Below are 11,631 nucleotides of genomic sequence, written 5' to 3'. Positions count from 1 at the left end.
AGCTCATCGGGAGAGAAAAGAAAGGGGGGGGGAGGAATAGGGAAAAAGAAAATATGACAGTAGTTTTAGAGAACACCGTATATAAAAGACAACGTCATTATGAATTTGAATAAATATATAGAAGCTGCTCTATTGGAGCCGAAGAAATAATAATGAAGCCGAAGAAATAACATATCAGAGATAACTATACCGTGAGAAAGACTGAAGAAGTCGTAAAAAATGGACGCAGCCTGGAATCAGTGAGCAAGAAACTTGGTATAGGACAAACCAAGATGTATGCACTGAAAGATAAGCAGGGCAATATCATCAGTAATCTCAAAGATGTAAAAGAAGTGGAAGAATTCTATACAATACCCAAAGGAGTCAGCACACCACCACTAGAAGCAGTAATCAACAGAATACAGAGACTCGACCTATATATAGCAATGAGATCAGAAGGGCCTTGCAAGACATGAAATGAGGAAGAGCAGCAGGAGAAGATAAAATAACAGTCCATTTAATCAAAGATTGAAGTGACGTAACGCATCGAAAATTGGCGGCTCTCTATACGAAGTGTCTATCGACTGCAAGGGTCCCGGACAATTCGAAGAATGCAAACATTATACTAATTCACAAAAAGGGAGACGTTAAAGAATTGAAAAATTATAGGTCCCTTAGCTTACTACCAGTATTATATAAAATATTTACCAACATATCCTGCGATAGAATAAGGGGAACACAGGACTTTAGTCAACTAAGGGAACAGGCAGGCGTCAGGAAGGTAAACTGTACAATGGATAACATCCATGTTATCAATCAGGTAACCGAGAAATCTCTAGAGTACACTGAACGTCTTTATATGGCTTTGACAGTATATTAAAAGCCATTTGATTCAATATAGAACAGCAATCAAAGATGCATTACGCACTCCAGGAGTACAGGAGGCATACATGAATATCCTGGAAAATATATACAAGGATTCCACAACTGCCTTGGTTCTGCACAAGAAAAGTAGGAAGTCATCTATCAAGAAAGACGTCAGGGCTAGGAGGCACAATCTCTCAAATACAAGATTCACTGCAGGCTTGGAATGAGTGTTCAAGCTATAAAGCTGGGAAGGCTTAGGAGTTAGGATTAACAGCAAATATCTCAACTACCTTCGGTTTGCAGATGCCGTTGTCCTGTTCAGCAGCACTGGGGACGAATTACAACAAATGATGGAGAGCGGTGCTAAATAATAGTATGCAGAAGAAAAGGTAATGTTCAATAGCCTAGCAAGGGAACAATAATTCAAGTGCGCCGGTCAGCCTCTAGAGTCTTAGTGAGATCCTAATATAAGTATATTGAGGTCCCTCGGTGCGCCGGAATAGCGAGCGTCGGGGTGCTCCCACGTCGGGACAGAGACACCATTTAAATAGCTTAATTACTCACAGGGGACCTTGATCATGCGAAGGAAATTTACAGAATGATAAGAATGGGTTGGAGAGCATACGGTCGGCATTTCCGGATACTCACTGGGAGCTTACCACTGTCATTGAAGAGAAAGATATACAATCACTGCATTCTAACTGTGCTAACATATGGGGCAGCAACTTTGAGGTTGAAAAAGTAGCTCGAGAACAAGTTAAGGACTACGCAAAGAGGGATGGAACGAAAAACTTTAGGCCTAACGCTTAGACACAGGAAGCGAGTGGTGTGAATCAGAGAGCAAACAGGGATATGACATGACAAGAACTTTATTTGAGTCCTGAGGGACTGAGATCTTGGGGAGCTAAAACCGAAGGCTCCCGAAGATCAAGTCGGTGGCGCCACCCACGATGGGACCGGGAGATGGAGTTCCGCCGCAATGTCGTGGGCCCTCTGGACAGCCTGGAGTTGCATGTGGAGATTGCTGCTCTTGAGCGATTCCTGCCATTGTTCTTTCGTGATGGGTGGAGAGGCGTTAAGGGCTGGGCACAGCCAGAGCATGTGTTCAAAAGAGCATGAGTCATGACCACATTTGGGGCACGACTGTGAGTGGGCAGGATCTATCCTGTTAAGAGACCGAGGAGAGGGATACGAACGGGTTTGCAGAAGTCTGAGTGTGCTAGCCTGAGGTTTGTTCAATTTAGGGTGAAGGGGTGGAAATGTCCTCCTGCCCAGTCGATAATGGGAAACAATTTCATGGAAAGTACATAATGGATCTTTGTTGATGTTGACCTCGTTACGAGCCTGGCTACCCGCGACAGCGCGGTACGTGAAATCACGCGCTCTCCGGTGGGCCTGCTCGTTAGGATTACATCCAAGCGGGTTAACTGAGCTATCTAGATGGGCTGGGAACCACGAGATGTGGTATGTTTCGCTGCTCGCCCTAGTCTTTTGAAGTGCTTTAAGCAAAATACTGTTCGCCTGTTCCGATACGATAGCGGACGAGAAGGATCTCACCGCCGTGCGCGAGTCCGAGAAGATGATAGCGGGAACTTTTGAGCTGTGAAAAGCCAGAGCGATCGCCGCTTCCTCCGCCACATGGGCAAACTTCGTATAAACAGAGGCTGCATTGACCAGGTTGCCTGCCGCGTCTACCACCGAGACAGCGAACTTATCCCCACTGTCATATCTGGCAGCATCGACAAAGAGGGCATCTAGTTTCTTCTGATTTATCTTTTTAAGGATGGACTTGGCTCTCGCCAATCTCCTACCCTCGTTATGCACTGGGTGGATGTTTCGCGGAACGGGCTCAACCATGATGCGAGCTCTGGTTTCCCGGGTCAAGCTAACTTTGGTCGCCGGTTCATGTCTGGGTTGGATTCCTGCTTCTTCTAAAATCTTAATCCCTGGCTTAGTGGATGAAAGTCTCATTATCTGAGCCGCTGTGTGAGCTTCTATTAGCTCATCGATGGTGTTATGGAGTCCTAGCTCCAGCATCTTCTCAGTGCTTGTGGACTGCGGAAGGCCGAGCACGCGCTTGAGGCCGGTTCTGATCAGGGAGTCGAGCTTGGCCTTTTCCGCTTTACCCCAATTAAGGTACGGTGCGATGTAGATAACATGACTCAAGAAGAATGCTTGATAGGCTCTGAGCAAATTGTCCTCTTTGAGACCGCCTCTTCGATTTGAGACGCGGGCTACAAGTCTTAGGACATTACTAGCCTGTCCAGTGAGCCTGTTGAGGGCCGTCGAGTTACAGCCCTTGGCATTAATGAGGAGACCTAGAATTTTCACCGAGTCCATCCTCGGTATAGGATGCCCATTTTTAGCTCGAATTTCTATCGGCAGAGTTTCCAGAGGCGCAAGGTTTCTGACCCCCTGTCTGGACTGGCGGTATAACAATAGCTCTGATTTAGCGGGGGAGAGTTCAAGGCCCGTGTTTGAAAGAAAGTCTTCAGTAGCCTCCAACGCGCTCTGTAACGAGTGTTCGAGCATGGCTAGCGATCCGCCCGGTGCCCAGATCGTGATATCATCCGCATAAATGGCGTGACCAACGTTTGGGATTGCAGCGAGGCGAGTGGAGAGCTTGTGCATGGCTATATTAAATAAGAGTGGGGACAGGACCGAGCCCTGCGGGGTGCCGCAGGTGCCTAGATCGTAGGGTCCTCCTGTGACCATGCCTAATCGGAGGTGTGCCTTGCGATCCGCGAGGAAAGATCTGGTGTAATCATGAAACCGCTGGCCCAGGTTGAGAGACGAAATCTCCGTCAGTATGTGTTTATGCGTGACCCTGTCGAAGGCCTTGGAGAGGTCCAGTGCGAGGATCCCTCTCACGTCGCGAGTAGGGTTATCAAAGATTGCTTTCTTAAGCAAAAGCAAACAGGGATAGCCGACATTATTATTGACATTAGGAGAAAATGGAGCTGGACAGGCCATGTAATCCGGTATACTATATGGTAGATAAACGGTTCACCATCCGAGTTACAGAATGCTTGCTAATAGAAGGGAAGGGCAGTCGAGGATGGCAGAAAACTGGGAGGGAGAAGGATGGATGGATGAATAACATTACTGAGGTCCCTCGGTGCGCGCTATTACCGCGCAGTGGTCGGCTCCCACGTCGGGACAGAGAGGCCATGCCCCTCCGCCACGTAGCGGGCCCGATGGACAGCTAAGAGCTGTTCTTCAAGGTCCGAGCTGCGTAGAGCTCGGTCCCACTCTTTCTTGGTGGTTCTGGCCCCCAGTGCCAGGGGCTGACCCCAGAGCATGTGAGCAAGGCTAGCTCTATCTTTACAAGAGCGACACGCATTGTGAGGGTGCGCGTCCGGAAATATTTTGTGCAGGAAGGCTGCGCATGGGTAGGCGCCCGTGTGAAGCCGTCTGTACGTGACTTCTTGTGCTTTATTGAGTGCTTTGTGCGGTAGCGGCATGGTTCTCTTGACTAACTTATAGCGCGGGGTGAGATCGTTGTAAGTGACGAAGGGGTCGCACTCGCTCTCCCATTCTGCCGAGAGGGAGTCCGGGCTCGCACGGCGAGTTAGATCTCGGGCGGCCTCGTGTGCCGTCTCGTTGAGGTTAGGGAGCGGCCCCTTCAATGGTCCTTATATCTGCCGGGAACCAATTGATGCAGTGTGGGGCGAGGTGTTGAGTACCAAGTATTCTGCCGACGGCCGGGGATATGCTCCCTGTTCCGAAGGACAGAATTGCCCTCTTGGAGTCGCAGTATATCAAGCTTTTACCTTCTTCTAGGAGGGCAAGGCTCATGGCTGCCTGCTCGGGCACCTCAGGACTATCGGCGCATAGCGTGCACGCGTTGATGACCGTGCCATCTTTGTTGACCACCGCTGCTACACAGGCTCTTCTGCCAGCATATTTGGATGCGTAGGTAGAGCAGCATGCTTTCCCGGAGGCGGCTGCCTGTCGGAGGAGTGCTTTGGCTCGAGCGAGTCTTCTGTGGATGTTGTGCTCGGAGTTCATATCCCTGGCCAGGGGGGACTGCCCTGCTCTTCTTCCTCTGGTCGGGTGTTAGCCCGTGGCTCTGGTCGTGTGTTAGCCCGGCGTCGTGCCTCTCCCGAGGCACGACGCCGCTTTCTCGTGGGATCCATCTGCCCGCAGGTGTTCCCGACAGCCTAGTGATTTCTTGCCGTTCCTATGCCTCCCCCATCTCGCTCTGCGCGTTGTACATGCCTAATGGGTGGGGTGATGACATTAAGAAATTTGCCGGCGCAAGTTGGAATCACTTGGCACCAAACAGAGGTAAGTGGAGATCGCAGGGAGAGGTATTGGTCCAGAGGACATAAAAAGATATGCTAATGATGAAGAATCTGGAATATGCAACTGGTATAGGAAATAGTACAGTGCACTGTCTTGGAAACATTATATAGGTGTTGCGTGTTAAGGAAATCAAATACAAATGGGAAGTCAAGCTTAACTACGAACAGCAGAACATTTCTCACATTTCTTTTGGAAACGCAAAAACTGTTGCAACACAAAGCCAGTTCAAACTGCTTTGGGGTATGTGTTATGAAGAAGCTTTAGCTCAGCCTGAACTCCGACATCGCGTTTTCATATACATGTAAAAACGCACAAATTTTTCTCCTAAATGGCCCGTAACGGCCTGTTAATGGGGACTATCCGTAAATTCTGTCATGAAATGTGGAATATATAGAATTACCTTTGCATGGGCTGGTATTATTTAGACTCGTGAGTATTTTGCAGCTGTTATGCAGCACTGGCAAAATGCCGAACATGTTTTTTGTGGAACATAAGTAAACACAAAAGTGGCAAAGTGCTTCACATATAATGAATAAAAAATTTCGCTTGTTTTAAAAATGCTTTTTGGTAGCATATTTATGACTGCGGTCAAACTGGCTCACGACCCTTTGGGGCGGTGGTGGGACCTCCCATGCACGGTCGTAGGCACAGTCATCTTCTTTTGCACATGCAGGAACTAGAACTTTTACTTGTGACTGTGGCTTCACAACTAATAGATCAGCCATCATAAGTGGTGACCAAATTGTCTTTAAATGCATTAGTCACACTAAAATTATGAAGGTCCTGAGCATTGGCACGAGACTTTCATGTGGCTCAATATGCGCTGCATCATTTTCGTCTAAACACAGACAACCGCAAAAAATGGCAACCTGTATTATAAACGGCGGGTAAAATATTTACCTGTCAGACGTTGACCCAAAACATGCTGATGTCCTAAGAATGATGCAAATGTAAGCGTGTGAGAAAAGGTAGGGTGAAGGGGATATGTATTCAGAAGAGAAACAAAACCAAGGAGATACAGAATGACACATATATCCAAGTCAAAACCACAAACAATACATGTCAAGCTGATAGAAGTGGTTCACATATTCAGCATATGTGAAGTGTAGTCCAAACAATTTCAAAAGGCTGTTTAGGTGTCTTTACTTACGAGATGTCTGAAACTGGTTCAGAGCCCTTTGTGATTGTGAAGTACCTTCCATCTATGATGAAAGGTACTTCGAGAACCTGTAATATGATCAGAAAGTGATTACCAGCCTTATACTGATGATCTAGGACATTTCGAATATGAAACAAAAATATCACTCATAGGTAGTCTTCAAAGCAGCCACAGTTGGTAACTTCACGAGTCAATTAGTATTAATTCAAACTGGGGCTACCCATCGACATGAGCGAGCTCTAGATACTACAGGTGAATCCGTGTTCCTGAGCCTGCCCGAGCTTTAATTTGGCGAGTGACTGGTGAACCTGAGTGAGCGTAGTTTTGGGTGATTTGGAAGCAAGGCAAAGCCAGCATGACTGAGTTTCATTTTAGTAAGCAAGAGTTTCAGCGCCTCAAGTAAACATATATTTTATGGGTGATCTGATTGAGCTCTATTACTTTTGTTCACCTAAAATAGCAATGCACATACAGGAAAAGAATAACAAAGTTTCACTTCATATTTGTAAGAAAATAGGTTGAACAGATCTACACAAGCACCAAAAACATATCACCTGTTTAATGAAGGCAATGGCTCTTGTAACACGAATCTACTTGATGCAACGAAGAAAAATAAGTTCGAAAGAATTCTAAGGCATCATATCATACGCAGAGTATCTTTGCCCTTGTAGTACGACTTCTTTTGGACGGCAAAGCACTTTTATGAAAGATCACCGAAAAAAAGGGAGCAACAACAGTATAACGTTTCTCTGCACAAGCATGTATTATATGCAGCAGTTTGCAGCAGCCTGCAGTTTTGAATAATGGCTACATTAGTGTACGTCAACAATAAGGATCGCAATAACGGTAAAACACTAGAAAAGCATGCGATTTCACAACATCTTTTTAGCATTCTTGTGCTTTCACTTACTAGACTCATTTCGCTGTGGTGGTGATGGCCCTGGAGACTTGCAGTTTTCTTTATTAGGTCACAAGGAAAGAACAAAGAAGTGAGCGCCACCTCTCACGATTGCAAAATCTTTTAATGGTCATCAGTGTCAGATACGCTCTGACGAACTGTACAGCTTTAGAAGCATTAAATAATGCATGGATAAGTTACTATAGCAACGTGTGTATGTGTGTTGGAGCATGACTGAAATTATGATTGCGAATATAAGACATGGAAGGAACTACGTTTACTAGTAGTAATGTGAGTATCAGTACTAGAACCAAAGCAACAATTCTTGAAATAACAACCGATTGGTGGCAGCTAAATTATAGTGAAACTACAGGTCAAACTCGAATGTAGTATACTGTGTTTAATGATTCATTTTTGTTGCGACCGGATGCAGGATACCTTCAGACTCTTTCACCTTTTACAAATGTAACCGAAAGAAGAGAAAGCTACGCATATCCTCGTAGCATTTTATGCATTGATACCCTCAATGGCTAAGCATTTGCTTTAAACAGCGGGAACCAGATTCTAGAGAGCAATGAGTTATAAATATAATTTCAAAGCAAGACACCCAAGGCATGTCTGAACCTGTGCAACTAGCTCACAAGAGCCCAGTTAGCAACACATCTCTGTACATTCAGTATAGACAGTGGTTTGAAATTACAGCTATGCTGCTTGCCTTTCTTTCTTTTTTTCTGGGGGGGGGGGGGGGGGGCTGAAAACCTACATGTATTTGGCTCTCAAGTGCATTTCTTATCGAAAATTTATAATAGCACAATACACAAAGTGCTTATAATCGTGGAAAATTCACAAGTGTTGGTGGTGGAAATTTAAGTGGTGGCTCTTTTGTAGTCCTCTGTGTATGGCTTATATGTATTGCTCCTGCCCAGAAGAAAGGATGCAGGTCAAACACATGAAGTTCAAGGGCAATAATATCATAGGCTCTAAACTCCTACAATAGTAATCCTTCACAACTCTGAATGTTGCTCACTTACAGTGGCTAATCTTTCAAGGCTACAAAGTAGCACCCATAGCTATAACAAGGAAACTAGGCTTGCAAAAAATAGCTAAACTTTTGTCAATGTATGCAAGAAGAGCATTCACACTACATTAAAATACCCAAGGAATGCACTAGCTCATTCTACATGACAAATGTTTATTCATTTTTGTTGATAGTCTGCAGCAATCTTTGAACTATTTACTTCCAAATCTATTACCAGCTAAGCTGCTTTCTAATCGATAAGCATCAGCACAAATCTTGTCAACTTAAGAGCGCAAGGGGAAGCGTATGAAGCAAATCATCAATATTTCTTAATATAAAATGAGCTTTGCACTGGTCCGTGTGTTTTAAGGTGCATCAGACAGAGTAATGCAGAATGAGTCCCCATAATTTTAATCACGGGTGCATATGTTGAGGGCAGTTCCTCGTCTGCTAGGGAGGGCTTCCCCCTCGCTTTTTTTTTCATTTGCCCTTGCCATAATCACTTTCGGGGCAACTGAGACCAGAATACCGCGACGTCTTTGGTAGGTGCAGCCGTGCTTCAGAATAGGCGTCTGGAAGGCCAGTGTTGCAATCAAATGTAAAATGTAATGTAAGTGTTATAAAAATGCAGTATATATTACCAGGGCTGCAGGCAGCAATATCATTCCTATCTTTTTATTATATGGATTAATAACACTTTATTTTCTCGTAGCAGTACACAGCAACGGGCCTCATGCTTCTTCTCTACTTCAACAGTTTTTTATCAAGATTACATGGACAGAACAGGTGATTCTGTATTTTTAAATTATGGTTGATTAGAAGATTATCTCACATATTTGTTAGATAAAACAAGCAGAATTTGCCTATCACAAAGATGAGAGAGCTGTCTGCCCATGTCTGTTTAAAATCTGCACAAGTAAAAGCCAACTGAAATGAAATTTCAATGCAATAGAAACGCTAAGCTCAACCGCATCCCACAAGTGGCTTTCGCCCAAAGAATGCGAGACCTATACACGGGTTCTCAAAGTGCATAATGATTGCTGCGTTTGTTTTGAAAGACAATAAGCTGCATTCCTTCATACATGTACTTCCTTTGTTGCAGATAGATCATGAAACGATTTCGCTGTGTTTTGTAATCACAGGCGGCATATACCAGTAAAGTAATCTTGGCAAGGCAGTAGGGCTGGTAACTGCATAGTTTTCCTATTAGCAGCCTTTAAACAGCAGATAAACAGACAATGCGGGTCCTTGTTTCCAAAACCAAAGAATATTTATGGAATTTTGGTTTGCATTTTACGACTAGTATGAATGGGTCAGCACGCAACATCTTGGGCCTCGGGCTAACTGCTTCATAAACATCTTCTGTTCCATTGAGATACCTGCAAGAAATCTGATATGACCATACTCATTTTAACATTTAGAAAATTGGCATAAGTCTGAAGGGGTGTAATCCATACTTCAGCTGGGCAGCGTCAAGCGACGCTGAGCAGGAACAGGTGGAAACCGCAGTGGCTAACACTCGCGCCGCAATTCAGCTGGCTCAGTGGCTGTACGGCAGGCATCGAATCGACAATTTGTTTGGCCATGTCCGCGCACTCTCATTTATTTATTTATTTATTTATTTATTTATTTATTTATTTATTTATTTATTTATTTATTTATTTATTTATTTATTTATTTTATTTATTTATTATATTTATTCATTTATATATTTATTGAGATTGCAGCAGCGCCTTCATGGGCACAATTGTACGGAGGGAAGTATAGAAATAAGTACAATAAAAAGACAATGCGATATACAGTGCAGATGCTTGACGTAGCAGTAGCACTATGCAGCAAATAAATGAAAAAAAAACAGTCACTTCTACACTTCACAGTCTTGCAAATATTATCTTGCAATAACGAAAAAACGTCTTCATAAGCAACATCTTTTATAAGCGCATGGGCTGCACAGAGTATAATTAAATGATAAACCTCCTCGAAGCAAATTTACAAGAGTAAAGTTATCAATTAAGTCCTGCCACCAGGGCAAAATTTACAGAGTAACTATATGCAAAATGAAGCCACCTAATATGATGGCCAGTAGCACAAAACTTGCGAAGCACAATGCAGGTTTCTTGGTGCAAGTCTGAGCCTGGCGCTGCTTGAACTTAGAGAGTAGACACCTCTCACCTCTGGCAGCTGCATGCAGTAGTTGTTGCCAGCCAACTATTTCCTATGAATGATGGCGACAGAGTGGCTGTCATCAGGAAATTCCGCAGTGATGCATTTCCCACTTTATACAAAAAAGAAAAGGAGATTGATTTATGAACATATTTAAAGAGTCACAAAACATGCTAAAAAGCCTTGTGATTTAGGAGTACTTACGTTTAGCACTAGTTGGTGCGATATACTTCAAGTTGGAACAGCACGAAACAACAGTGACATGGAACACGTACACGCCTGACCATTTCTGTACTGCTTACTTCGTAATAGTTGGTAGTGCAGTGGTAGTCCCATCTGTATGTGTTCCTTGTTGTCGCTGTCTTTTCTCGCTGTATAACTCTTTCAGGCTCTGATCATTTTGGCTGAAAACATTATCTCACCGCAATTTTCACTTGTTCAGGATCATAAAAAATACACAGTTGCAGAACATATTAAACATTTTCAATTCTTCAGTGCGCTCTATCAAGTGCACAGAATGTGGACTCCATGCAAAAATTCACTACAGGACATCAAATATGAGAACAGCGTGTGACCTTCTGCAGCTTTATACAACCAAGGGGGTTGAGGGTCCCTCCAGCCGCATCTGTGTGGTTTTTTTCCTCTACCTCATCCATTCATTCAGTGCAGATGTAGATCAATAAAGAACTACACCAACCCAAGCCGTCTGAAGCCAAAAGGACGAAGTTTATTCAAATCCGTGTGCTTTCCAACAATCCCATGGCTGCTTAATCACCGTGCTTGCAGTTCTTATAGACACTAGCGCCACAGTTCCTCTTGTAATCATGGCATAAAAGTGTATGCTTGAAAAGGTAAACTCGTAAACTTCTACGTCGCTGGACGTTTCCTAGATGGCACGACCATTCCCTTCAACGCTTTCGGCGCTTGAGGCCAGATACGTGCGAAAACATGCCTCGAACTCGGCAAGAAAGCTTAGCTTGAAAGCTATAGCGTTCAAACAGATGTTGCATGTGCCGTATATGGTTCGCTTTTGTATTCCTCAGTTTCAAAAAAAAAAAAAATAAAGACTGGCAGACACAACCAAAGTTGAGTCTACCAGTTTCGGTTTCGCGAAAATGGTTCAGTTCTGGTTTAACTCCGGAGCGAAAAAAAAAATACGATTCAACTAGCCCAAACCGGCTCAGTTTATTTGCATAACCTAACAGCAATGACAGAAAAACGGCACACGTTTATCTTGTG

The sequence above is a fragment of the Dermacentor andersoni genome, chromosome 6 (assembly GCF_023375885.2).
Source record: "Dermacentor andersoni chromosome 6, qqDerAnde1_hic_scaffold, whole genome shotgun sequence".
NCBI classification, from domain to species: domain Eukaryota; kingdom Metazoa; phylum Arthropoda; class Arachnida; order Ixodida; family Ixodidae; genus Dermacentor; species Dermacentor andersoni.
This window is presented reverse-complemented; position numbering follows the sequence as displayed.